The sequence below is a fragment of the Cimex lectularius genome, unplaced genomic scaffold, assembly GCF_000648675.2.
Source record: "Cimex lectularius strain Harlan isolate CLEC.00 unplaced genomic scaffold, Clec_2.1 scaffold285, whole genome shotgun sequence".
In the NCBI taxonomy this organism is placed as follows: Eukaryota; Metazoa; Arthropoda; class Insecta; order Hemiptera; family Cimicidae; genus Cimex; species Cimex lectularius.
Genome location: NW_019392999.1, coordinates 366929 through 392614, shown reverse-complemented (window position 1 = coordinate 392614; position 25686 = coordinate 366929). Strand labels below are relative to the sequence as shown.

General features: G+C 34.4%; 1 protein-coding gene and 1 non-coding gene across 4 annotated transcripts in view; both read left to right on the top strand.

The window, feature by feature from the left end:
- The window catches only part of LOC106666468 (RNA-binding protein 42), a 51273-nt gene extending 27293 nt beyond the window's left edge, over positions 1-23980 (top strand). For 2 of the 3 annotated variants that reach the window (XR_001340432.2, XR_001340431.2), the window contains 2 exons: positions 959-1093; positions 23262-23980. The gene's annotated coding sequence lies outside the window, so the exon portion shown is untranslated. The remainder of the gene's footprint in view (positions 1-958; positions 1094-23261) is intronic. The other variant, XR_002910817.1, reaches the window with a different exon arrangement.
- Positions 9488-9560, top strand: Trnae-uuc. The gene has a single exon. It is a non-coding gene; the product is annotated as a tRNA-Glu (tRNA).
- Positions 23981-25686: the final 1706 nt, after the last annotated feature.

Below are 25686 nucleotides of genomic sequence, written 5' to 3'. Positions count from 1 at the left end.
CTCCACACGACCTCAACAAATAAACAACAGGTCACTAAGAAATACACATTATTTAAAACAGTGAAACAGTCGATTATGACTACTAAATACGTATAAGGATTAATATAGAAGGACTTACTTCGCTAACAGTTCCCCGTGGGCGCTTCCTAAATCGTCGAGAATCGAACTTTGATTACACGATATTTGAAAATACGGCAAAAAGACCTCAGTTAAAAAGTATAATTAATGAAAATGTAAAAATAATGTTAAATTCTAATAAGCATAAAGAAAATTTTCTAACCAATAATACTTACACTAAATTCAAAACTACATCTCATCTTTAAAATGATAAATTACTTCATTGGCAATTCAAAGCATCTCTAATTAAAAGAATACAAAAGTAACAATAGGATACAATATTTACGTACTTTATTCCAAAGCATAATAATAAATACGGTCAATGCACATTAGCAATAAAAATCCCAACAATCTTCAATTCATTCCAATTATTATCATTTTTTTTTACAAAACGATAACAAAAAAATTAAAAAAAGCTTATAAGAAAATATATTACCGAAAACAATCTATAAGCCCTGCCATTGCACGCATTATTTTTTTAATTATTCATTTAGAAAAGTATAAATTTAATTATTAATTAATTTTAATTTGGCTACACGATTAAGCATGAAATAAATCCTTACAGTAACATATCGTACCGATGGGTGTTGATGCCTGGTTTGGCCTTGTACAAAATATATAAATAAAATATATAATTTGTATAAAAAATTTCTTGAATACTAGCTTTGCAAGATAAACGTTGGCACATGAATACAACGGTGGTTGTTTTATTTCTTGTAAAAATCCTCCGGAACAAAGCGGATCTTTTCGTGCAGATATGTGCTGAAAGGGGCATCAAAATCTCTGTATACGCACTGTCTCACTTTCTCTCGAACTGTTTCAATGCTTGATGTGTTAACAGGCAAAATGTGCGAGTGACAACGCTCCGGCTCCTTTTGTGCAGCGGGATGCTGAATTTGTTGAGCGCATGTCTTCAACAAAACGGCTGGGGCGTCTTCCGAAAGCTTCAGTCTCATTCCCACGTCATCAGAAGTAGGTACGTAGAAGTCTCTATTATAAATTTTGGCAAAAAAAAGTATTCTATTAAAAAAAGATGACTTTATGATGATCTTTGTACTCCAGGATGTGTTAATTCCTATAAATTGTCCAATAAAAATTCCTTATTAATATTAAATTTAAACAAACCAAAACTGTTAAAAAAATCGAATTTTAAAAGTTTTGACATCCTTGCTTTTGTCACCAATAATTTGTAAAATATAATCCGTCGATTTGTAATTTACGGAATGTACTTAACAGCAAATGTCAAATTCAATCTCGAAACTTCAAACTCCAACCGGGAAAGCGTCGGGACTTTTAAAATAGGATTCGAACGCCCGATTAAAAATCAACTTTCAAACTGAATCTCAGACTTTACCAATTTAAGTTGAAAATAATATGGCGTTTTGACCGGAATCCTGTGTGTTTTACATTTTAAAAATTTCGTCGATCCGCCTTGACTTTTTTTCTTTGTATAAACTCTAAATTATTTACATCCTTGTATTATGGTGATTTGTGTGCTTAGATAAATTAGTGGGTGTTTTAATTTATTTTTTGTGGAAACAATAGCAATATTTGATCAAATTTCTGATTTCACATTTACTTTTTTATATAAAAAATTTAAACATCAATAGTTTTCTAAATTATATTTCCATAGAATTTTTTTAAATGTAAAAGTTAAAATATTAATTGGAATAATTTAATACCATTGGCTAACAAGATAGTCGTTACATTTCGTAATTACATTTAAGGAAAAATAGGTATATAAAACCAAGTTGGGTCGTTTCACTAAGACCTTTATAATTAATTAGGCAATGAAAAAGCAATTGTTCGCCAAATCACAGCTTCAGAATAAATCGACTGTTTACTGATTTTACGATTAACTCTCTTTTGACTTTTTTAAAATTTATTTACGCCGTCAGTTAAAAATAAAATTTTGTGACTTTTTCTGTACTTGTGATTAATACTTACAGTGATTAATCATTATTTTTTATTATGAAGAATGTATTTTGGGCTTCCGTTCCTATTCAGCTGTCTAATTTACGAAAGGTTACAGGGTTTTCTTTTAGATTTTTTGACAGATCGACAAATATTAAATCGTCAAGACGCTAGATATTTCAAAGCAGTCACGTACGGACGTGTAAATCCACTTTATTCTTAACACCATATTTTGCTTTGTATTAAGCTCCATTTATCGAAATACTTCCATTGCTACCAGGTGAAAAATTTAAATCTAATAGTTGTCTATTTTTAAAATTTACAATTGAAATATGGCTTTTCCATTTTGATGCACAGTTTGGACGTACAAGAACAAATCAAGACTTTTGAAAGCTGCAATATAGGCTTTTTACCAACTTTAAAGCATAGTTTGTTTCCTTTGTTATTGTCGTAGATTAAGTTGTCCGTCTTAAATAATATTACGATTTGGGGTTGTTTCGAATTGTAAAACAAGACATTTTCCCTGCTTGAACAAAACACAATTTTTACGTAAATATTTTTCCTTCATTAGTTCGAAATTTTCGAGTTTCTTCAATTGTTCCAATCATAAACTAAATTAGGTCAGTATCGCGATATTGTCTTTGAAAAAAACATTTTAAGGATCAAAGTTAAATTTACCTTTAAAACACATCTGGGAAAACTAGCCAAAGTTAACTTCTTCCCTTTGAAGTAGTTTTACAACTTAATCTAGCACAATACTCTTGTTACTTGTGTTAGTTTATTAGTGAATCAATCACCTGTGATTTATCCGTCAACTGTGTATTAGTAAGAAGATTACGGATTATACAACGTTCGCTATGTACCACCCCTAAACCCAAATCTATTCACCGCCAATGTCCAGGAATAACTCGGGCTCATCTGGAATAATGAAATGGAATGAGGACGAATGCAGACTTTCGGCCATGTGGAATTATTGACATTCAGAGAAGTGAAATTTGGATTCGTAGACAGGCACCAAAGCCTTGAACAACTAAGACTAACAAACAAACCCCTCGTTCTAGTTGGGAAGAGAGTGAGGTTGGGCAACGAATCATCACACCAGTGCGGCGTCTTACATGGGAGCGTTCTAGGTCCCATTCTATATACTATTTACATTTCTGACTTTCCTCTTTATCCCAACATCTTATTTCCACTTGACAACAAAATTTTGTCTTCTAACCCGATTCTCATCCACGCAACCCACTATACCAAAAAAGTGGAGGACCGAATCAGGAAAAATGTACGGTATTCATTTATAGTGGAAAAACAGACTTGTCCTTTACTGCACTTCAACACCAACAAGCTACCGGTCATACTCAAGTCATGGCTTGCACCAAGATAATTGACTGACGTAGAATCCCTATAAAAGACTTAGACTGTAACAAACTCACATTAAGAAACATTAATTCGATCTATTTGGATGGAGATACAGAGCTGAACTCTGAATATCCAATCCATCCAAGCATTCTAATCAAAGTCGTAAGAAAAAATCTCCAAGCAGTATACTAAATCTTTAACCCCACCATCCACCATGAACTCAATATTCCATTAGATTAAGACTTGATCCGTCCCCGTTCGAATCTAACCTATTGTCACAGACTTACTCTTCCATTCAGCTTTTCTCTACCATCTACCATCCTCAATTCTCCAAACTTCCTACTACATCTCAAACCCCACTTTCCACAATGAAATCAATATTCCATTCGTTAAGACTTGATCCGTACCAGTTTCAATCTAAACTTTTGTCTTTCCGCACATGTTCTCTCTGTCTTCCATCACATGAGTCCTCCATATCGCGTTAAATAACGTAGACCTCCTCGCTCCTTAATCTTTCATATTAAGTACCTTAGCTGGTTGGTTTCTCAAGACATGTCCTCTGGCAACGGTACTGGCCGTAGTGCTAGTGTTGTAACCGAGTTAAAACCAGAAGATAAAATTTGTAAAAATAAAATAAAAAAGTAAAAAAAGTGCAATATAATTATTCTTTTTAGGCATGCATTCTATATTTTCTCATTTCTTTGTTTGCCATGTTATTAAATAATCTATTTTTTAGAGTAAGACAATTGGTTTATATAAATTAATAATTAAATCGTTGTTTTAATAACAATATATTATTTAATTAATAATTTTTACAAACTGGTTGAATTCCTTCTATAAAAGAGACAAAAATAACAACATAGCTTCCCAAATATAGAAAACAAGCAAAGAATTATTTAAAATTCTTTTAGGATATAAAATGTGTGCAAGTATAAAGTACACTTCCCATTATAAAAAAAAGGACCGCTTGGTTTTTGTACGAAATATGGCCAAATTTGTAAATGCATATTATCTCAGCCTTTGAAGTCACAGGCCTGCGCTAGATCTGATTTCTTAGAAAATTTTACGCAGAATAAGGTTGCTTTTTTGAATGTTTTCCTAGCTTCAATCATTGATCACTAAATTCAAAAATTTGGGAGCGTGTTAATTTTTTGCACTTTTTACAAAAACTTCAAATTGAGCTGTGGAGCCAGGAAATCTTTGGAGCGGCGCCTGTAGCAATCGATAGGAAATTTTAATAAACTTTCAATTGGTCACCTTCTACTTTGCCCGAATGCTCAACCGTTTTCGAGTAATTCGCGGTTTCCGGGCAAAAAATGTCATTTTTTTCGTGCTCATGGAAAAACTGATCACTCTACCTCCGGATTTTCGAGAATGAGTCAATTATGAACCGTCTACACCTTTTATTGTGAGGACTTAATTGATAAAAGTGAACAGGGAAGCGACAAGTACTTTTTCTTACTTTGACCTTTTGGGATGCGGAATGCTCCTGCTGATGATAACCACTCGTTTTCTTCATCACGGAAATTCACCTTTTCCCATTTCAACGTAAAAATCATGTTTTTTGCCCAAAAATTGCGAATAACTCGAAAACGGTCGAGAAATCGGGCAAAGTTGAAGGTGACCAATTGAAACCTTATTAAAATTTCCTATCGGTTGTTAAAGGGCGTCGCTCCAAGACGATTTCCTAGCTCCACAGCTCAATTTGAAGTTTTCATAAAAACTGCAAAATTTAACATGTTCCCGAATTTTTTAATTGACTGATGAATGACTTAAGCTAGGAAAACATTTAAAAAAAGCCATCTTGTTCAGCGTAAATAGTCTAGAGCAGGCCTGTGACTTAAAAGGCTGAGAAAATATGCATTTTCAAAGTTGGCTATTTTTCGTGCAAAAACCAGGTAGTATGTTTTTTTTTGGGGGGGGGGGCAGTGTATTTCGTTCTGCATAGTTATTGTCTTAGAGCGCAAGCCACGTTTGAAATATTATATAAAGTGATTATCTAGTGACGTAATTTAATTCATAATCCATTATTGTAAGTTAAATAATTATCACTATAGTTAATAGTTTCGGTACCTGAGTCGCAATAGAATGCTTTGATATGAATAATTCAATTTCAAACTGAATCAGATGGAGAGGTGAGAGATTGACCCCTATATAATAATTTGCAATATGTAATTACGCGTGTAAACCTATTTCTCGAAGTTGTGTAACGCCAGAAGACCAAATCTGTGCGTATTATAATTTCGGTAAATAGCGATAAGTAAATGTAATGTAAATGTAATGGGTTCATTAAAATTTATTGCCTGGCATAACTCTATTGGATAATTATTTTAATTTAACTTAATTGTCAAATTTGTATACATTTTATCTTCGACAATCTGAGCCTTCTTTAGTATAATTTTGTAATAAAAATTAAGGATGAGGCCAATTTAAAAGAAAACTGTCTTTTTGGCCAGCATTCTAGGTAAATTTTGTCTATTTACATTCGATTCACTCAGTAAGGGGGGGGGTGGAGTATTCAATATTCCTTTTATCACCGTCCACACATTTTATATGACTAAGCTAATTGAGGGTCGATTTGGTACACAATATTTCGCCGCCGATCTTCGAACACTACACACTCGCGCTAATAAATACATTCAATCTCAACACGCGCTTTTCACTTAAAACTATCATTACAGTATACAATAAAAGGACCATGTTTCCTCAAGGAATCGGATCAGGTGACCCAGATGCCGTGCTCAAGCATAATTTTCGTATGGGGGGGGGACATTTAGGATGTGCTCTCTATATAGATCCAAGGAATTACACCCTTCTATCTGGTTGATTCATCGAGCAATCTTTCTCTCCAAACGGGAATTTAGACCCAAAAGTAAATTTCTAACATTAATTATTTATTGTTGCTGTCTCCTTATTTGCCAATCGTGGGGGATTTTATTACACAAAACACTTCGCAGCTCTTACTAAGTGACTTCTTCAGCTAAAAATCCTTATATAAACTCAGTAAAGGTCGGTGGTGGAGACTTCAATATTCCTTTTATCAGCATTTTATATGACTAAGCTAATTAGAGGTCGATTTGGTACTCAATATTTCGCCGCCGACCCTCGCACACTATACATTCGCGCTAATAAATACATTCAATCTCAACACGCGTTGTTCATCTAAAACTATCATTACAGTATACAATAAAAGGACCCTGTTCCCTCCAGGAATCGGATTAGGTGACCCAGATGCCATGCTCAAGCATAATTGCTGCCTCTATATGGAGTCAAGGAATTGCACCTTTACATTGGGTGTGATTCATCGAGCTTTTTCTAGAAAACCGGACTTTTGGCCCAAAAGTAAATTTCTATTATTTTCAAGCATTTTCTTCCTTATTTATTGTCGCTGTCTCCTTATCTGCCAATCGTGGGGGATTTTATTACATAAAACTCTTCGTAGCTCTCACTAAGTGTACACTTCGGCTCAAAATCCTTATATAAACAAGTGCAAAAGATTCAGCAAAAACAATAAAACATTTCAAAAACACTAATGTGCACGCATACAGATCCTTAATTTTAATAATAAACAATTGTTTTGTATAGATGTTGATATTCATTTAATTCAAAATATTGATTTTTCCGTTTATCTTCAACAAGCGTCAAAATAACCAGCAATTTCAGTTTTATTAAAGATAAGATAACAAGAACACACTTTAGTGAGACTTGGTTTTTTCGTTTAGCGGTTTTCTTTAAATTATGCACGAAATCGGTTAAAAAAATCTAAATGATTATATTTAGTCTGTTGGCCTTTTGTGCCTCCAAATTTTTTCCACCCAGGGGAAATAGGGTTGCGTAGATTGCCGCCCTCTGGCCTCAGTTGTCCTCGTATTAGCTCTCGGATTGATGTTTTCGATTTTATACCCATTCCTCTATGCCGATTATAGGTGTAATTCTATTGTCTTTATTTTTTCCTCCCCATTGTTAATTACCATAAGTCGGATGACTTATTTCCAAGTGAAATGAGCTTAAATTAAAGACAGGACAATGGCAAAATACAAGGTGAATATTTTTACAGCTAAACGAAATTCTAATTAAACCGAGCACAATTTTGTCTTTTGAGAAATGTTTAAATAAAATTTGCAACTTTCTCCGCATATTTATTATAGAAAAATATATTTATTTTCAAGAGCAATCATTTTTTAAATAGAAATGATTTGATTTATTTTTATTACAATTATTTTTTATTACAATTATTTTTTAATCCATAAATGTTTAGCGGTCATAATTGACTATATTAATTATTTAAATTGATTATTCTTTTTATCTAAGGTTTTGATTGATAATGATTATTTTTATAAACTTTTTCAAATCACCTATACCTCTCAAGAACGGAAATTTTTCTTTTAACGCCAAAGCCCAGTTTTAAGTATCCTTTGTCGAAACCCTTTATTTTTTTATAAAGGCCCAATTAAAAGTCCTTTCCGAGGACAAAGAAATGTATCGTTATATAGGGCTGAAAGATTTTTTTTTTTCTCGTTCTTTTGGATACGGTGTAAATTTGCAGAAGATTGACCTCAAACATTCATTTCTTAAATGGTGCAAATCGTATTTAAATTTTCTCCACGTCTAGGTCGTGACCGTCTTGCAAATTTCGAAAATTTTATAAGACTTACAAGAGGACGGCCAGGTTGGTGGGTTTTTTTGGCTAATCTACACTCCAAAATATCAGGCACCTGTTCGCCAGTTCTTGTGAATAGGACCTCGTACAGAAATCTCTTTACGTTTGAATTATGTTATTTCATTGTTCAAAATGGCATGTGGACGTGTTAATTTAATTTTGGAATAAGGCCTCTCAATAATATAAGGATGAACACTTCATCAGTGTTTGTCATCTTTTTTATCTTTATCATTTTTTTTTTTTTTAATTTGTTGAAGTTGTGAGCAGCGGTTAAAAATGGCATAATTTAGAAAAACACCTTTTTCATTTTTTTGCCAACGTTTCGACCTTTATTTGGGTCATCTTCAGGGCATAAAATGTGGGGCTGTTCTTGTGGTGTAATATTGGTTTTGTGTGAAAGTGTTATGAGAACTGACTTTGATACACTTTCACACAAAGCCATTATGTCAACACAAGAATACCATCACACTTTATGCTCTGAAGAAGACCCAAATAAAGGTCGAAACGTCGGCAAATAAAATGATAAAAGTATTTTTCTAAACTACCTCATTCTTAACCGAATTTCACTTCAACTTCAACAAATTATGAAACAATAATTTTTAATACGGATATCATGCTGTCATAAACCGGCATTGCTGACATATGGTAATGTTTTTTCTAAATTGTCTTACATATCGCATGCTCTTTAAGGAATCAGCCGACATGTTTGTACTTTCGTTTTTATATTTATTTTTATTTATTTATTTATTTTTGCGGATAAAGCTTTGCGAAATCCACCTGGTCGGAATGAAGTTACATCCTCTAGATTGTACTTTGTTTATAAAATTCATGAATTACAAGTAGACGGTTGGTGGGTCACGAATTTGGATCAAACTTTTTTGATGACTTTACATTCGAAAATACCGGACACGTATCCGCCACTTCTTTTAAATAGGCCCTAGTTTCGCCAAATATTTTTTTGAAACTTGACATTTACCGTTATTTTAATATTTTTATTTCGCCGTTTGACATGCTCAAATCAACTATGTGAATGTATGTTAATGTTTTTCAGTACTTTTTATGTAGATTGCAATGAAATTATGGTACAAGTTATCAATGTTTATCAATAATTGACAAATTTCTAAAAACCAACTATTTTTAAGCAAACTAGGTCATAACTTTTTCCTGAAACTAATATAATTTCGGTTTATCATTCTAGAAACCCTAAATTTAAATTTTTCTTAAAATTTTAGCAAACCAGCCATTTGAAAGAAGTGGAACACCCCTTTTTAACAACGAATTTACCATTAAGATATTTTAATTTAAACTCAACCAAAAAATTAAATTCACTAGTTTCGTGGTCCGCTTGACCAATTAATATCTTACAATTAATTAAGGTTTTCAGTTGAGATAAGTACGAGATAAATAAGATAAGGGAAGTTAGTGTCCGAGTGGATCGAGGTCACGATAGCACAAGTGGTAGAGCAGCGGCGTTTCAAGCCGAAGATCGTGGGTTCGAATCCCGCTCGTGACACTGACTTTTTTATCTCAACTGAAAACCTTAATTAATTGTAAGATATTAATTGGTCAAGTGGACCACGAAACTAGTGAATTTAATAAGTTTAAAATGAACTATACTACTTCACTAAGATGTGAAAAAATGATATATTCACATAATTTATTTGAGCAAGAGAACGGGAGATAGTAATGTACTGATTTTGACACAAGCATAAATCTGACTCTGAACTTTGTCAAATGTGTTACGCCTTCATTGTGCCGAGATTAATTTCTAAGAAGCGTAGGTAAAGGGAACAATGATTTTCACGTCTCAAAACCTATTTCAATTAATAACATTTGGTATCTCAAGAATTACCCTGTAGAGAGCTTTACATTATTGTGCAAAGCTGTTTGACTCTGGTGTTATTACATCGATTTATTTATTCGCTTAAATGTGCGTTCAAATGTCCCGTATGATCATTTGATTGCATTCAGTGCTAAAATAGTCGATCGATCAATCAAATTTAATGCTTCCCCCCTTTCGAATCGTTAAGCTTTACAAGCTAAGAAAAACTTGAATATTCCAGAGTTTGAAGGTAATTTTCCAAGTTTTAATTTAGTCTATAATTAGGGCAAAGTAATTAAAGAAAATTATAAGAAATGTATCCGGAGGAATACGTCGATCGATGACAAGGGCAAAAGTCATTTCAAGCTGCCAAAAACTTTGATGACAAATTATAAAATTATTCATAAAGCTCACAAATCTCCCAACTACATCCTCCTATAGACCCATCAGCCTTCTTCTTGCTATGTTCAAAATCTTCGAAAGACTCCTTATTAAGCGACAAATTCTCTAGATACTCGTAAAATAATTACCTCTTACCAATTCGGCTTCCGTCCACATCAGTCTAAGGTTCAACAAGGATTCAGAGTTGTCGATATTATCTCCTTGATCTCGAGAACAAAGAGTATTGCTTGGGTGCAGTTGTAGGACAAGCTTTTGGTAGTGTCTTGCACCCGGGTATGGTTTATAAACTTAAACATTCCTACTCCTTATTATCCTAAAATCCTACTGCTGCTTCACAGCGAGATGCGGCAACATGCTCTCGGAAATCAGGCCGATACAGGACGGCGTCCCACAAGGAAGCATATATTGCTGCCTACCAGCGCACCCCAGGCTATCATCCTTTGCATACGATAACGCAATTTTGTCCTTTTACTCGAATTCTACCCTCCGACACCTTTACCTTATCGAAGACTGATGGAAAGGAAAAAGTGGAGGACACGACTGAAGGAAAATGTGCCTAATGTTGACATTAAAAAACAGTCTTGCTCTGTTCATCAACAACAATGCAGGCTTCTGCTCAAGTCAGCCACGATGATGAAGGAAAGTGTTACTTGAATTTCCTCCCTCGGCCATCTACTTCGACACTTTTCATACTTTCAAATTTCTCAAGCTTTAATCCTCAAAACTTAAATAACTATGTCGCCACGTTCTTAAACAACTGTAGTCTTAGTAATGAAATCAAGTCAAATACCTAGGCCTATATCTAGACACAGACTGACGTTGAAACCCACACAAAACTTGTCAGACGATTAAATAATATTTATGAAAGGTATTGGTTGAGATAAAAAAGTCAGCGTCACGAGCGGGATTCGAACCCACGACCCTCGGCTAAATACACCGCTACTCTACCACTTGAGCTATCGTGACTTTCCTTTATCTCAACCAATACCTTTCATAAATATTAATTAATTGAAAAAAGTTAATTGGTCAATCGGACCACGAACTGTAATGGCTTAAGTCATTCACCAGTCAATTAAAAAATTCGGGAACATGTTAATTTTTGCAGTTTTTATGAAAACTTCAAATTGAGCTGTGGAGCTAGGAAATCGTCTTGGAGCGACGCCCTTTAACAACCGATAGGAAATTTTAATAAGGTTTCAATTGGTCACCTTCAACTTTGCCCGATTTCTCGACCGTTTTCGAATTATTCGCGATTTTTGGGCAAAAAACATGATTTTTACGTTGAAATGGGAAAAGGTGAATTTCCGTGATGAAGAAAACGAGTGGTTATCATCAGCAGGAGCATTCCGCATCCCAAAAGGTCAAAGTAAGAAAAAGTACTTGTCGCTTCCCTGTTCACTTTTATCAATTAAGTCCTCACAATAAAAGATGTAGACGGTTCATAATTGATGCATTCTCGAAAATCAGGAGATAGAGTGATCAGTTTTCCTTGAGCACGAAAAAATGACATTTTTTGCCCGGAAACCGCGAATAACTCGAAAACTTTTTTTTTTAACGAGGGTTCGCAACAGCAGAGGTCATATAAACTCTCTATAAACTCAAACTTGATAAAAAGTCCATTTGTAAGTATGTCGTAAAGGTCCCGGGTTCGAATCCAGCGGCCCTGCTTTCGAACCCGGGACCTTTACCTTACTGTCATGAGCGCTGTGTCAACGCCAAAACCATTGCGGCCACTGACGCCCCCCTGGTGTTCATTGTCGATATATTTCATTTAATGTGAGCATTCCGTGTTCTGTTGTGTGTAGCCTGATCATTGTTCTTCTTTTTCTGTCTTGCTCACTTATGACCGAGAAACTTCAACTTTCTATTTTTCTGTCTTCAAAATCTTTCCATTCGAATTGGTATTTTTACCGGTTTGTCCACATTGGTCTGCCATTCTCAGTATTTTGCTCTACTCCATTCGTAAATGATTACATTTCGTTTATATTCAAACTAGAAAATCAACTTGAAAAATTCTTATGTGAAATGGTAACGCATGGTCTGCTGAAAAAAAGGCAGTCTTGATTATCATTGGTCATCCTGTTCTGCCTTATTCTCTTGGCTATTTCGCTATTTTGAATGTGACAGAAAACCTCAATAATTTCTACTTTTATACGGAAATAATTGTAACACTTAAGCAAGGTGATAGTCCTGAAAATTGATGTCGTTACAGATCGGTATTTCGCCATCATCATTGTTTGGATCTGAGTGATTTTTGTGAACTCAAGTCTTTTTTCTAAAGGTCGTGATTGCTGCGTTTTATTTATTTCCTCGGTTTTTCCATATCTACTGATTATATTCTCGCATTTTCTTCATGAAAAATATATTTTTTATGCAGGAAAAATCCTGAGCAAGTTTTTCCGATTGTTTTTAATTAAATAATCATAATTAATTAAATCTATTTCATATTCAAGGGTTAAAATTAATTCGGAAAATTCGTCACGTTATCAAAGGGAAAAATTCTATTGAGGGTGAGGACTTCATTCTCCATTGGTAAGCGTACGACCCCTCGTATAACTTCGCACTTGTGGGGATAAAATTATTTTCGAAATCGTCCGAGCATGCGGAAGTACAGAAATCTAACTCTTTCTGTTTGAGTTGTTATTTTATCCTTCGAAATATGGGCGTGTTGATTTAATTTTGTTGAAACAGGAATTTTTCTCCCTCACAATAATATAAGGATGAACTGTAATCAGCGTTCGTCATCTTTTTCATTTTTATTATTTTTTTATTAAATTTTATTTTTTTAATATGGATATCGTATCGGTCTAAATCGACATTGCCAACGTAAGGCTTTTTTTTTCTAAATTGCCTTTAATTGTCCTTGACATATTGCATGCTCTTTGTTTGGCCATGTTTCTACTTTCGTTTTTATTTATTTATTTTTGCGGCTAGGGCTTTGACGAAATCCTCCTGGTCGGAATTACGTTACAGCCTCTAGATTGTACTTTGTTTAAAAAATTCATGACTTAGAAAGAGGTGAACTGGTTCGTGGGTCTCGGATTTGGACCAAACTTGTTTTAATGATTCTACACTCGAAAATATCGGGCACGTATCCGTCATTTCTTGTGAATAGGCCCTGGCTCCGCCAAAAAAATTGTTTTGAAACTTGAACTTTTCCGTTTTTTTAAATATTTTTACTTCCCGTTCTACTATCCTTACATCAACTAAGTGGATATATCGTTTTAGAGCATTTTTTATGTAGATTGTAATAAAAATATAGTAAAACCTATCAGAGTTTATCAATAACCAAAAATATCTAAAAAACCAAATATTATCCAAGTAAACTAGGTTGTAATTTTTTTCCGTGAAACTAATATATTTTTTTTTTTTTAATTAAATGTTTTTATTAAAACTGATCTTATTAGACCAACCATTAATTTTACAATAATATTATAGAATAAATAAATGTTTACACTCTTATAAACCCATTGGTACAATAAGATTTACATTTCACTATTCACTATTCACTTTTAACTACACAAGTTCATATGGCTTTGTTCTTTTTAATCTTCTGACCATGTTTCGGTTATGTAAGAGTTTGGTCGNTGACTGCAGCATTAAATAGGTATGTTAGTTTAACTATACCCTTTTTTGGCAATTGTATTAGTATTTCTCCAGTGGTCTCCTGATCATATCCTGGAGTCTTTTTAGCAGGTAAATTTTTAATTTCTCGTGCTACTTCTTTAGGTGAAACTAGCTTTATATTTTCTTCTTGTGGCTTGGTTGTTACTTCAAGTATGCTGCTATTGATGATTTCATTTGGTTTGATGTGAAACTAATATGAAATTTAGTTTTAACACCTCAAGAGACCCCTAAATATAAAATTTTCTTTTAATTTAGATTTATGGACTTTTTATCCCTAAAATTTTTGCTTTTTAACGATGTATGTACCATTAAAATATTTTCTATAAGAAAATACACAAATTAAAAAAATTATTTGTTAGGAAGTTAAGCTCTTTGTTTAAATGGAAAAAATAGATTTGAATGTTTGATATTGTTATAAAATCACTCAATTTTTTAAAACGAATTGTCGATAATGAAAATTGCTCTCCTAAGAATAGAGAAAAATGACGTTAGAACATGCACTAGAAATGTCAGGTACGCAGTAGGTCGTGGAAATTATCAGTGAAAAAATTAATTTACACCCATTTTCACGAAAGTCGGTATCTAAGGGTTTTATAACGGCATAATCAGGACAATGAGATCAAATCCAAGTTTTGGCCATTTTCTGACTTACTTTGCTTACTTGTTACTTCTTGTTGCTTACTTTGCTTGTTTGTTAAAATATGCAAAAAAAAGCAGGATTTTGATGATTTATCTTTTTTAATCCTACGAAATTAGAATATACCGCGCCGTACTCGTAGAACATTTTTATTTTTATACCCAGCACTGAAATTAATACACCAAAAATTAAAAAAATTTAATCTCTAAATGACGATTTATGCTCATATAATTGGGCTTAAAATTAGATTTTCAAAACGAGGTTAATTTCTGATAAATATGTTTTTTTTATAAAGAAAATGGTACTTTTGAGGTTAAAAAGCTACAGTCCTATTCTTTCAAATGGTCTGTTTGACGTTAAAATCATCCGCTTTTCGCAGTTTTTTAATTATAGACGTTTCAATCAGACATTATAATAACGACTACTCAAAAGTATGAAAAAAATTAGGGGCCAAAACATCGATAAATTTAAATTCAAACAAAAATTTATATTTAGGGTTCTCTAGTGATCAACCAAAATCTCATATTAGTTTCAGAAAAAAATTATGACCTAGTTTACCCGAAAAATATTTGGATTTTAGAACTTTTTCAACTATTGATAAACATTGTTACCTTTTACTATAATTTCATTGCAATCTACATAAAAAATGCTGAAAAATGATATATTCACATAGTTGATTTGACCAAGTAGAACGGCAAAATAAAAATATTAAAATAACGGTCAATTGAAAAAAAAAAAAAAAAAAGACTAAACCAGGGCCTGTTTACAAGTTATGATCATTTTCTGATCTACTTTGGTTAATGAATATTAGTTAAAATATGCAAAAAAAGCAGTATTTTGTTGTTTGATCTTTTTAAATCTTCCCAATTTAGAATATTCTAATTCGTATTCGTACCATATTTTTTTCCATGTTAACCAACAATGAAATTAATACACGAAAAATAATAACGAATAGTAGAAAGGCGTAATAAAAATATTAAAAAATCGGAATACTTTAACTTAAAATTTTTTTGGCGAAACCAGAGCCTATTCAAAAGATACGTGCCTGATATTTTGGAGTGAAGATTCTTAAAAAAAAAAATTGTTCAAATTCGTGACCACCAAACTGGTCGTTCCTTTGGACCACTTCCTTACAAGCTTTTTATAAAACATTTGCCAAAAGTAAAAAATATTTTTGTTTGCTTTTTCTCCCTTCTTGCAGAAACTAGTTTAGCCAATACAATTTCGTTATTGTCATAATTGGGGAAAGAGGAAAACGCTTGAAATTCAGATTGTAAAGGGAAAACTTTTCCCTACTAATTCAAAAAGTAAAATATAACAATCTGTTAAGTGTAAACCGTTAGACATTTTCCATCCAACGAAAACCTTATCCCAACCGAGGGGATTGGAGGAATAAAAGTAAGCAAAACTGTTGACTTTGGCTACTCCGCGGGAATTTATTCCTTCTGCGGATCGTCGAGTTATAATTGGCGTCGGAATTCGAATCTGTAATTAAAGAAGGGACATGTTTAAATAAGCAAAACGGTTTTACATATTTTCTATTATCTTGACATGGACATGTTTACAAAGCAATTTCTTATTGCAAAAATTACAAATATTTGGTATTTTAATAGATAGATAGGGGAATACATGTGTCACATATGGAGGAAAAAACAATAAACAAATTACCTTTAAAATAAGGATTTATTAATTGAATTATTTGTGAATTATTAATTATTTATATTATTAATTGATTTATTAAGTGAATTATTTTCAAGAAAGAAAAGCAAAACAAATTATTTAAATATTCTCAATTTTGTCTCAAACAGAAGAGAAAAAAATAAAATAAACAAATTCCTTTAAAATGAGGGTTTATTATAATTCACGAAGGAAACCAAAAACAAATTATTTAAATATTCTTTTGAAATAATAATATAAAATAAAATAAAATTCTTCTTTTTCTCAAATCCAAAATAAATTGAAAATAACTAATTATCAAAATACAAAACAAATTATTACTAAAGGTAAATTAGCAGGGAAGGCTCACCTTACGAGGCCTGGAACGCTTTTTCTTATAACATAAAGATTCCACTAATTAATTTGAAAAAACACACAGCATGGCCCTTCTCAATATGGTCCTTTCAGTCTGACCTCTGATTCAAGACTCTCCTTGTTTTTACTCTTACTCCTTTGACCTCTCCCTCTGTGCACCTTATTGGCCTGTTGTAAGGAGAGAATTGATATCTCTTTGTTTATTTTCAATTATATATTTTTTTAAATTATTTTCCCTTTTTATTCGATAATTTGTAAGGTTCCATCAAATGGGAACGTTACACATGGATACTAATGGCCTGTTAGGGTAAGTTAGTAAACTAGTTTTGTTTTAATCTTAAAACGATAGCAAAGAGTTATACTATTATAAGTTTGTTATACTCACTAGATTTCGTGGTCCGTTTGATTAATTAATATCTTTCAATTAATTAAGGTTTTTAGTTGAGATAAAAAAGTCAGTGTCACGAGCGGGATTCGAACCCACGACCTTCGGCTTGATACGCCGCTACTCTACAACTTTAGATATCGTGACCTCGATCCTCTCGGACACCAACTTCCCATCTCAACCCCACCTTTTGAATTTTGTTATACTATTCAATACATGTAATACTATTCGTTCTAAATAAATACTTCTGGATACACTGTTGGCTTAGTTGCATGTGGCACAATGAAGTGTCGATGACCTGGCGGTTCCCATTTTGAAGAAGGGAAAACTCTAGCTGTTTTTTCTGCTGAAGGTTTGTCAAATCTACGGATCTACGCACATCCGTCTGTACACTTCAACAAAAAGCAAGTTCAAGTGAAAATTTTCGTCTTGCTTTGTTTAAGCTGTAGTCCTGTTAAGAATTTTTAGCCAAAACGGTACTGTCAAAACTTTGCGGTCAGTTTTTTTATTTTCTGGGCGTCCTGAACGCATATCAAAGCTTTGGATGAGTCTATAAAATATATTTGAAAGTATGACGGAAATTCACTCTCACGTGGTAACAAATCCGGTATGAATCAGTGAACCTGTCCTTGAATACACCCACTCACCTATTATTTATCTCTATAAGTATACAAATATGCACGGATTCTTTGGCTGTTTTTCGGCCATATTCGGAACCAATTTTACCTTAATCCCGGAATCCTTCTTTTTCTATGGAAAATCAGAACAATGATTGTCTCGGTCCTTTTCAAGTGGATACTGGGTTATTGTCGCATTCGTGGTTACAAACTTCGCATTCGTATTAACAGAGTTTCTTCATATGACTTCCTCTCATATGGTAAAAATAAGATCTGGGAAAATTATCTTAACAAATGGCGTGAAAGGCACATCAACTGAATATTTTCGATTCGAGCTGGAGAGGGTTATGTGGTATAACGGTAGTTTGGGTGAAGTATTGTCCTATCATATTCGCCACCTCCCTGCCAGGGCAAAGTCCGACCATCAGCTGTGGTGGCTGTGGGTAACCGATGATGGAGGCAGTTTCCACCTTTACCTTCATTTTCCTTGCCCTATCCTTTCATCCTTTACCTCATTTGCTTTGGCAGAGGATTCCTGGGTTACTGAGCCGGCATCCCTCAGGCAACGAATGCATCGTTAGGTTATTCCTCGGCATTCCCGGGTGGTTTATCAGTCCCACCTTAAAAATATTACTGTACCACGGGAGCGGGTGATTCCAAGTAGCCCCAATTGAGTTTGAACTCGTGGTGGGATTAGTTTGCACAAAAAAGTAGCTCAGCTGGAGGGTAGCCAACCGGAGCCGGAGATAGAGTGCCTTCTCTATCTCTCCGGGGGTGGTGAAAGGCACGGCTGAAAAGCTGCGCCAGAAACCACAAAACTGCCTTTTTCAAGGATGTGCTGTTTTAAGAGCACTTCTGAACATGGCTAGCGTTGCATCACCTGGATGTGACAAGTCCATGCTTGTAAAATCTTCGTGGTGTTCTATTTGAGCGCCCTACATCTGAGATGTCCCTTCGGGGAAACATCCGGACGTAAAAGATCCTCATGGTTCTCAACATCCATGTGTGAAGATGGGAACATCTGACCGATGGTAGTCACAGAATAGAGTTACTTAAAGATGACTGGTGTGTTAATTAAAATTTAGAAAAAATCACTCAAATGAGGTGGTTGGTTCAGACACCCACATCTCTTGTCTTTCCAAGCGTAATGTAAGTGTAAAATGAATTTAAATAACCAAATTAGCAAACAATGCTGGAAAATGTTTTAATATTTGTGTGGTAATTCGTGACCGTTAGTCGATGATTATTAGGAAATAGTGAGATGCGGTCTGGTGTGATGTAGGTTTCAGAAAAACATTTTCTTTATCGTGCCAACGTTTCGATCTTATTGAGATCATCTTCAGGGCCTAGTGTTGTCTGCATTTCAACAAAAAGGTTCTCTCGTTGATAGCCGATGCGAGTTTCTTCTCATTGTTGGCGATGTCCTTCAGAGTACTTTTAGCTTCGTGTCCATATGTAGTTGAAATTTGTTCATAGAATCCCATGTTCTTCGTTCTTATCGTGTAGAAATGTGTGGTGATTAGTGACCGTTAGTCGATAATTATTCAGAAATCGTGAGATGCGATCTGGTGTGATGTAGGATTCAGAAAAAAAAAAATTTCTTTATCGTGCCAACGCTTCGATCCTTATTGAAATCATCTTCAGGGCCTGGGATTTACAAACATTTTTTAAATTTAATAAATACATGTAGGATGTGGAAAAAGTGAATTTATACAATGCAAAATATATTTTTTATGTGTGGGGATTAGTGACCATTAATCGATAATTATTCAGAAATCGTGAGATGCGGTCTGGTGTGATTTAGCTTTCAGAAAAACATTTTCTTTATCGTGCCAACGTTTCGATCTTTATTGAGATCATCTTCACGGCTGGCTCTTGAAGGACATCGCCAACAATGAGAAGAAACTCGCATCGGCTATCAACCAGGGAACCTTTTTGTTGAAATGCACACAACACAAGGCCCTGAAGATGATCTCAATAAAGATCGAAACGTTGGCACGATAAAGAAAATGTTTTTCTGAAACATACATCACACCAGACCGCATCTCACGATTTCTGAATAATTGTTTGAATATTTTTTATGTTCCTCTCTTTTTCATATACAGATATTATTATTTCATTTATTTATTTATTATTTTTGTAGAAAGGGTGGCTGCGAAATTGATCCATTTCAATCCTTCTCATGCACAGAAAAGATATCCTTAGATCTTTATATTCGTTTATGCTTTGATCAGACGTGTGACAAGCACAAAATAGTGAATTATTGACGATCATGTGATTCTTCAAAGGCCACTCCATGGGCTTAAGTTCAATTTGTGAAGGTCTTATTAATTAAAAAAAAAGAGGTTTTTCTTGCGGGATAAAGTTGCAGTACTTTTATAGTCCTTGGCAATGTTGAGACTGAATCGATCTTCAAGTAAATTCGAGATCTCCTTTGAAAAAACTTAAATATGTCAATCAGTAGTCATATTTAAGGTTGTTTTGTAAGTTCTATATTGTTATATTGATTGTTAAATAAATTGTACAATGATGAACTAGATTATCGACCTGCTGGATACAAGAAGTCTTTTCAGAGGATCTTCGGAAGAGGTCAAAACAGAGAAAACTTCCTTACGGTTTTCGCCGAGCTTTCGACAGTTTTAATTTAAATTTTAAAATAAGTTAATTGTATATGTATATATATATTTAGGAAACATACTGTGATCATTTGTACCTGAAAAACTAAAAAAAGGTGGATTTTATTGGTTTTTAGACTTATATGAGATGCTGAAACGAAAAAAATATAATGTACTTCTGTGCCCAAAACACCATGTTGTTTAATTTCCTATTAAGGTTTTAAAGCCCTGAAGATGACAGTATAAAACTGTCGAAAGCTCGGCGAAAACCGTAAGGAAGTTTTCTCTGTTTTGACCTCTTCCGAAGATCCTCTGAAAAGACAAATTGTACAAATTTTTTCATACTGTGAAATTAATTTAGGCCCAAGCGATTTCCTTAAAATAGGGCGAAAGTTTGCTGTAGCAACTAAATTTGTTTTCTTCTTCAAGACCATACCTTGATTCAGTGTTCGTAAGTGAAAAAGTTGTCGATACTTCTAATCCTGAAAATTTCCGATTTCGTAAAATTTATTCAAATAAGAATTTAGATTAACAAAAGCAAAAGTCTAAATATTACTGATAGAACTTCACAAAAATCCATGTAGAATTGGTAAATCTTCAAACCAACCCGAGTGAAACCCTTCTTCGGGACGTTTTAACTACCACTGTTGTACGAATGCACGACAATAAAAGAAAAATGGAATCTGACTTTATCACCAGTTTAAGAATCACCAAGGGTAAAATGCGCCAGGGTGAAATGTTCTACAAAGAGAATAACTAAAGATTCCTTGAGAATGTGACGCAAAGAACATTTCCACATTAAGCGCCCTGCGTTGATATTTCTGGAAATAAAGTCGCTCTTTAACCATATTCCATAAATGTCCAGATAAACATACTTATTACTTAATGATTCTATAACTAGAATGACCGTTGTAATATAACTTACCCATAATCCATACCATATAAATATTGTATATTATTATTATTCATTAGTTATTACAGTGGCCTATTATTCAAAAATCGATCTTAATAAATTTCGTCCTTGGCGAGGACGAAATTTGCGAACAAAGTAAGCTATATGTGAGATATTTTAGCCAGATTGTCGAACGACCTACTTTTCCAAATATATTTCTTATAATGTTCTTTAATTAGTTTGCCCTGATTATCGACGACATCGCAACTTAGTGGAATTACCTTCAAACTCTCGAATATTCTACTCTTATCCATTTATATGTAGTATTGTCAAAAGATATTTTTATAATTACTCAGAAAACCACATTTCATCCTGACATCATTTTTTTAGTAAATACTTGCAATCGTTATAATTTTTAGTTTTTATTGTTTACTGGATATTTTTAAAGACAAATATAATATCTAGCTAAATAAAAAGGTGTGGTGATGAAGTTAGTCGATAATTATTCATAAATCGTGAGATGCGGTCTGGTGTGATGTAGGTTTCAGAAAGTACTCTCAACACGACACGCAAGAATGGCACAATTACACAGAAGACAAACACTTTGAGCCCTGAAGATGATCTCAATAAAGATCGAAACGATGGCACGATAAAGAAAATGTTTTTCTGAAAGCTACATCACACCAGACCGCATCTCACAATTTCTGAATAATTATATTTTTATATTCAATCAAAGCATTTCTACTCACTCAGTGTTTGTTTTCTGTGTAATTGTGCCATTCTTGCGTGTCGTGTTGAGCAGCAATATCTCACTGGCACTCTCAACACGGCATGCAAGAATTCCACAGAAAACAAACACTTTGAGTATAAATTCTTTGATATAATATAAAAAATATATTTTGCATTGTATAAATTCACTTTTTTCCACATCCTACATGTATTTGTTAAATTTAAACAATGTTTGTAAATCCCCGGCTCTGAAGATGATCTCAATAAACATCGAAACGTTGGCACGATAAAGAAAATGTCTTTCTGAAACCTACATCACACCAGGCCGCAACTCACGATTTCTGAATAATCATAAATAACTACATTTAATTTAATTTAATTTTTTACGTGAGAATTTCAACTACGAATTTATATGAGCCTTCTGGGTGCCGGTGGGTTTGAAAAAAAAATTTATAAGAATATAGAGTTGTACTGCAGGGTCGTTGGATTGAATCGGGAACCATTACCTATCAAGTAATATTTACAATAATATTTGCGTTTATTCATTATTTAGTTTGTGAATTGTGATATTCTATATATTAGCACAATGGAGAAAAACTGATTGTGTACGTTGGATGAAATGTGTATTTACAAAAATTTTTATTCTGCTCACTGGACTGGCTTGGCTGAAAATGTTAATTTTTCATATATTGGGACGGTAGCTAGAAACCTTTCAAAAATTCGTTCTGGGACGGTTGAGAGAGAAGAGAGAGAGGGAAAGAGAAAGAAAGAAAGAGAGAGAGAGAGAGAGAGAGAGAGAGAGAGAGAGAGAGAGAGTGAGTGAGTGAGAGAGATTTTATGGGAAAGGGTTTACTCAAAGTCTAGCAATTCTGTTGAGTAGATTATACCCGCACAACATGCGAGTGTTGCGGAAGTGTTGGTTTTTACGAGGGTATTTTGACTACTAAGAGAGACAGAATAGGAGGGGTGAGAAAGTGGGAGTGAAGAGGAGAGAGAAAAAAGGGAGAGAGGGAATCAATGCGGTTTTGTTTATAGTCACAAATTTGGTCAAATATTGACCTCTTATATTCAATAATTTTATTTAATTACATATAATGTACATATACCCATTTTTGAAGAGAGGCAAATTTAAAAGAGAGAGAGAGAGAAAGACGTAGCGAAATAGAAAGTAGGAAAGAGAAAGGGTGAGGGAGAAAGATAGTTTACTATAGGTATTCCTTCTCAGTCGTTTTTGGATTCCTTTGCAGAGTGCACTTTTTTCCCTTTTTTTTAAACATGTTTGCGAGTGCAAAGAAAATTATCGTGCAGGATCATCTTTGCCACAAGAACCTTTCCGCTCGTTGCCAAAGCAAAGTTAGATTGTTTTCTTCGTCAATTGCTGAGTGTTTGTTATATAATCCATCGTTTTTATGTATTGCGGAGATTTGTTTCTGATGAATTTGTATGTTTTGTTGCAGGAAGTAAAATGTTGCTCAGAAGTTTCTCAAAAGCATCTTGGAAGATTTTAACATGTCTCGTGGCTTTGTATCTCGCTCGTAACGCCTGCGAGGCGTTACCCGCACCCGTCTACAGCAGTGAGAACCAGGAAGAGCGCTTCGAACCCAAACGGGACGTGTTCATGTCGCGAGGCTGGGGGGCCGGCGGCATGCCGTACAACGTCATGTACGTCGGGCCGAAAGGGACCCGGACCAGGGGACAGGAAACGCCCAGGATGGGGGACGACGTCCTTCTCAAGAATCCAGTCGAGATGGCCGACGAAGATATTGAAGTCCCCATCGCAAGGCCGTCTGTCCAATTCCTCACGGCTCATCCGGGCATCATCCTCCGCGGGGACTTGGACCCACCCAGGAAACAATACTCGATAATACCTCAGCTGTTCGTGTCTTACGGTTGGGGGCCACTAGGAAAATAAACCAAGGGAAATTTCTGCCATTTCTTATCAATTAAGTTATTTTGCCGTTTTTCACTGTAAATAAGTTGTTCATTTATCGCTTTAGATCTATTTCGGACCTTTAATTTGCAATCCTGTCTTCAAAACAATTAAGTCTCTATTTTCAGACACATTTTTCTCTCTTGTTGATAAAGGTCCAAATAATAGAAGAAAAATAAAGAATATTATCAATTATCTTTTATTTATGTTTCAAATGCCTTCATTAATAAACTAGTTGGTTTTTTGTCTGCGTTGTCACTAAAAAAGACCCTTTTACATCATTACTCTTCCCAAAACTAACAGCAAAATGAAAACCCGTAAAACAGTTCAAATTATTTTTATTAACTGGTTGTTTCATTATAGACAGTTTATTATAAATAAATTGCGAATTTATTGGTTTCATTCTGATAGATCTAATAAAAAACGACCCGATTTTCAAACTTTTATTTTTTTTCTTGTAATGACACAATTTTCTCTTATTGACCGGTTCCAGTAAATAAAGAATGCTATCAAATTTCCTTTCAAGTATTATATTACAAACGAAGATTTTTATTTATTTTTTGAATGAATAATCATTGATCACTTGGGCGATGATAAATTCGAATGCAAGAATTTTTTTTCAGGTTGTGAGGGATTGAAAACCGCGACCTAGATTATCTATTGTAGAACCTGTATAAATTATAGCCATATCCATGGAAAGTGCACTTTTTCCTAAAGACTGAGCACTTTCCTTGTGCCTCTTCGCTTCTCATCTTCTTTAGGTGGTAGCAGTAGAGAGTAGTGGCATAAACAGAGATTTTTCTCAAATTCTGGCTGCTGAGAAATCTTTCCCCTTCTTTGAGATATTTATGCTGCCAGCTGCCGAAAGGAAAGATCTGACCTGTGAACAGCAAAATGATGTGCGGCGAAGAATTGCAGGCGAACTCGATTCCACAGCGATGAGCAGGCGAAGAGAAAACAAATAACTTCGTAATCCGGCGGGGTACTGGTAAATTGTAACTTCTATTACAAATCGAGATAAAAAAAAAAAAAGAATTAAACAAACGCGTTCGTCCACTCTCCAATACTAACTGGCCAGCTGGACCCCGAGACCTTTTTTTCGTCTCCATGGATATTTGAACAAATAAACAAAATAAAAAAAAATGAATAAAATTCTCTCCGGCGTAAACATACCGCCCACCAAATTTCAAGAGAAATTTCACTAAGAGAAAAGAGACGTTGCAGAGTGGAAGAACAGGATTGGAAAGATTCAGGGTTCAGGGAGAAGAGGAGATAGACGTGTAACCGGACGCGTATATTCTCCTGAGGGCGTTTTTATGCGCACAACTCGTACCACTCCATCCTTACCCGGGTACTGCTCAATGATGCGTCCGACAGGCCATGATAAGGGATGTACTTGTGCATCACGCATAACAACAAGCGTCCCTAGAGATGACCCGTCAGAAGATCGCTGTAAGGAGCGTTGCTACCAATTAAGGATAGCCCCTTCTTCCAACACATTTTGTTCTAGTTCCAACTTAACTACACACTCCGGTGCCCCTAGTTGCAGTTCTAGTCCCATGGATGAGACCGCCCTTTTATTGGTAGTTGCTCAGCTTTTTTATTTTTTGAATGAATAATCATTGATGACTTTGGCGATGATAAATATAATTTTTTTTTTAGGTTGTGAGGATGTTGAACACCGCGACCTAGATTTGTCTATTGTAGAACTCCTATAAATTAGCCATACACTTTTTTTTGTGCCTCTTCGAATACCTCCTTTGGTGTTGAGAAATGTCATACCGAAATGGCTGTACCGTAACCGGGTTAATGCTTCACATTCACAAAGGGGATGTGCTGATGTCTCTGGTTCCTCCTGACAGAATTTTTGTCTGTGCTTTGCCTATCTTCTTTAGGTGGTAGTGGTAGAGAGCAGTGGCCTGTAGAGACCTACATATTTTATTTCAAATCCT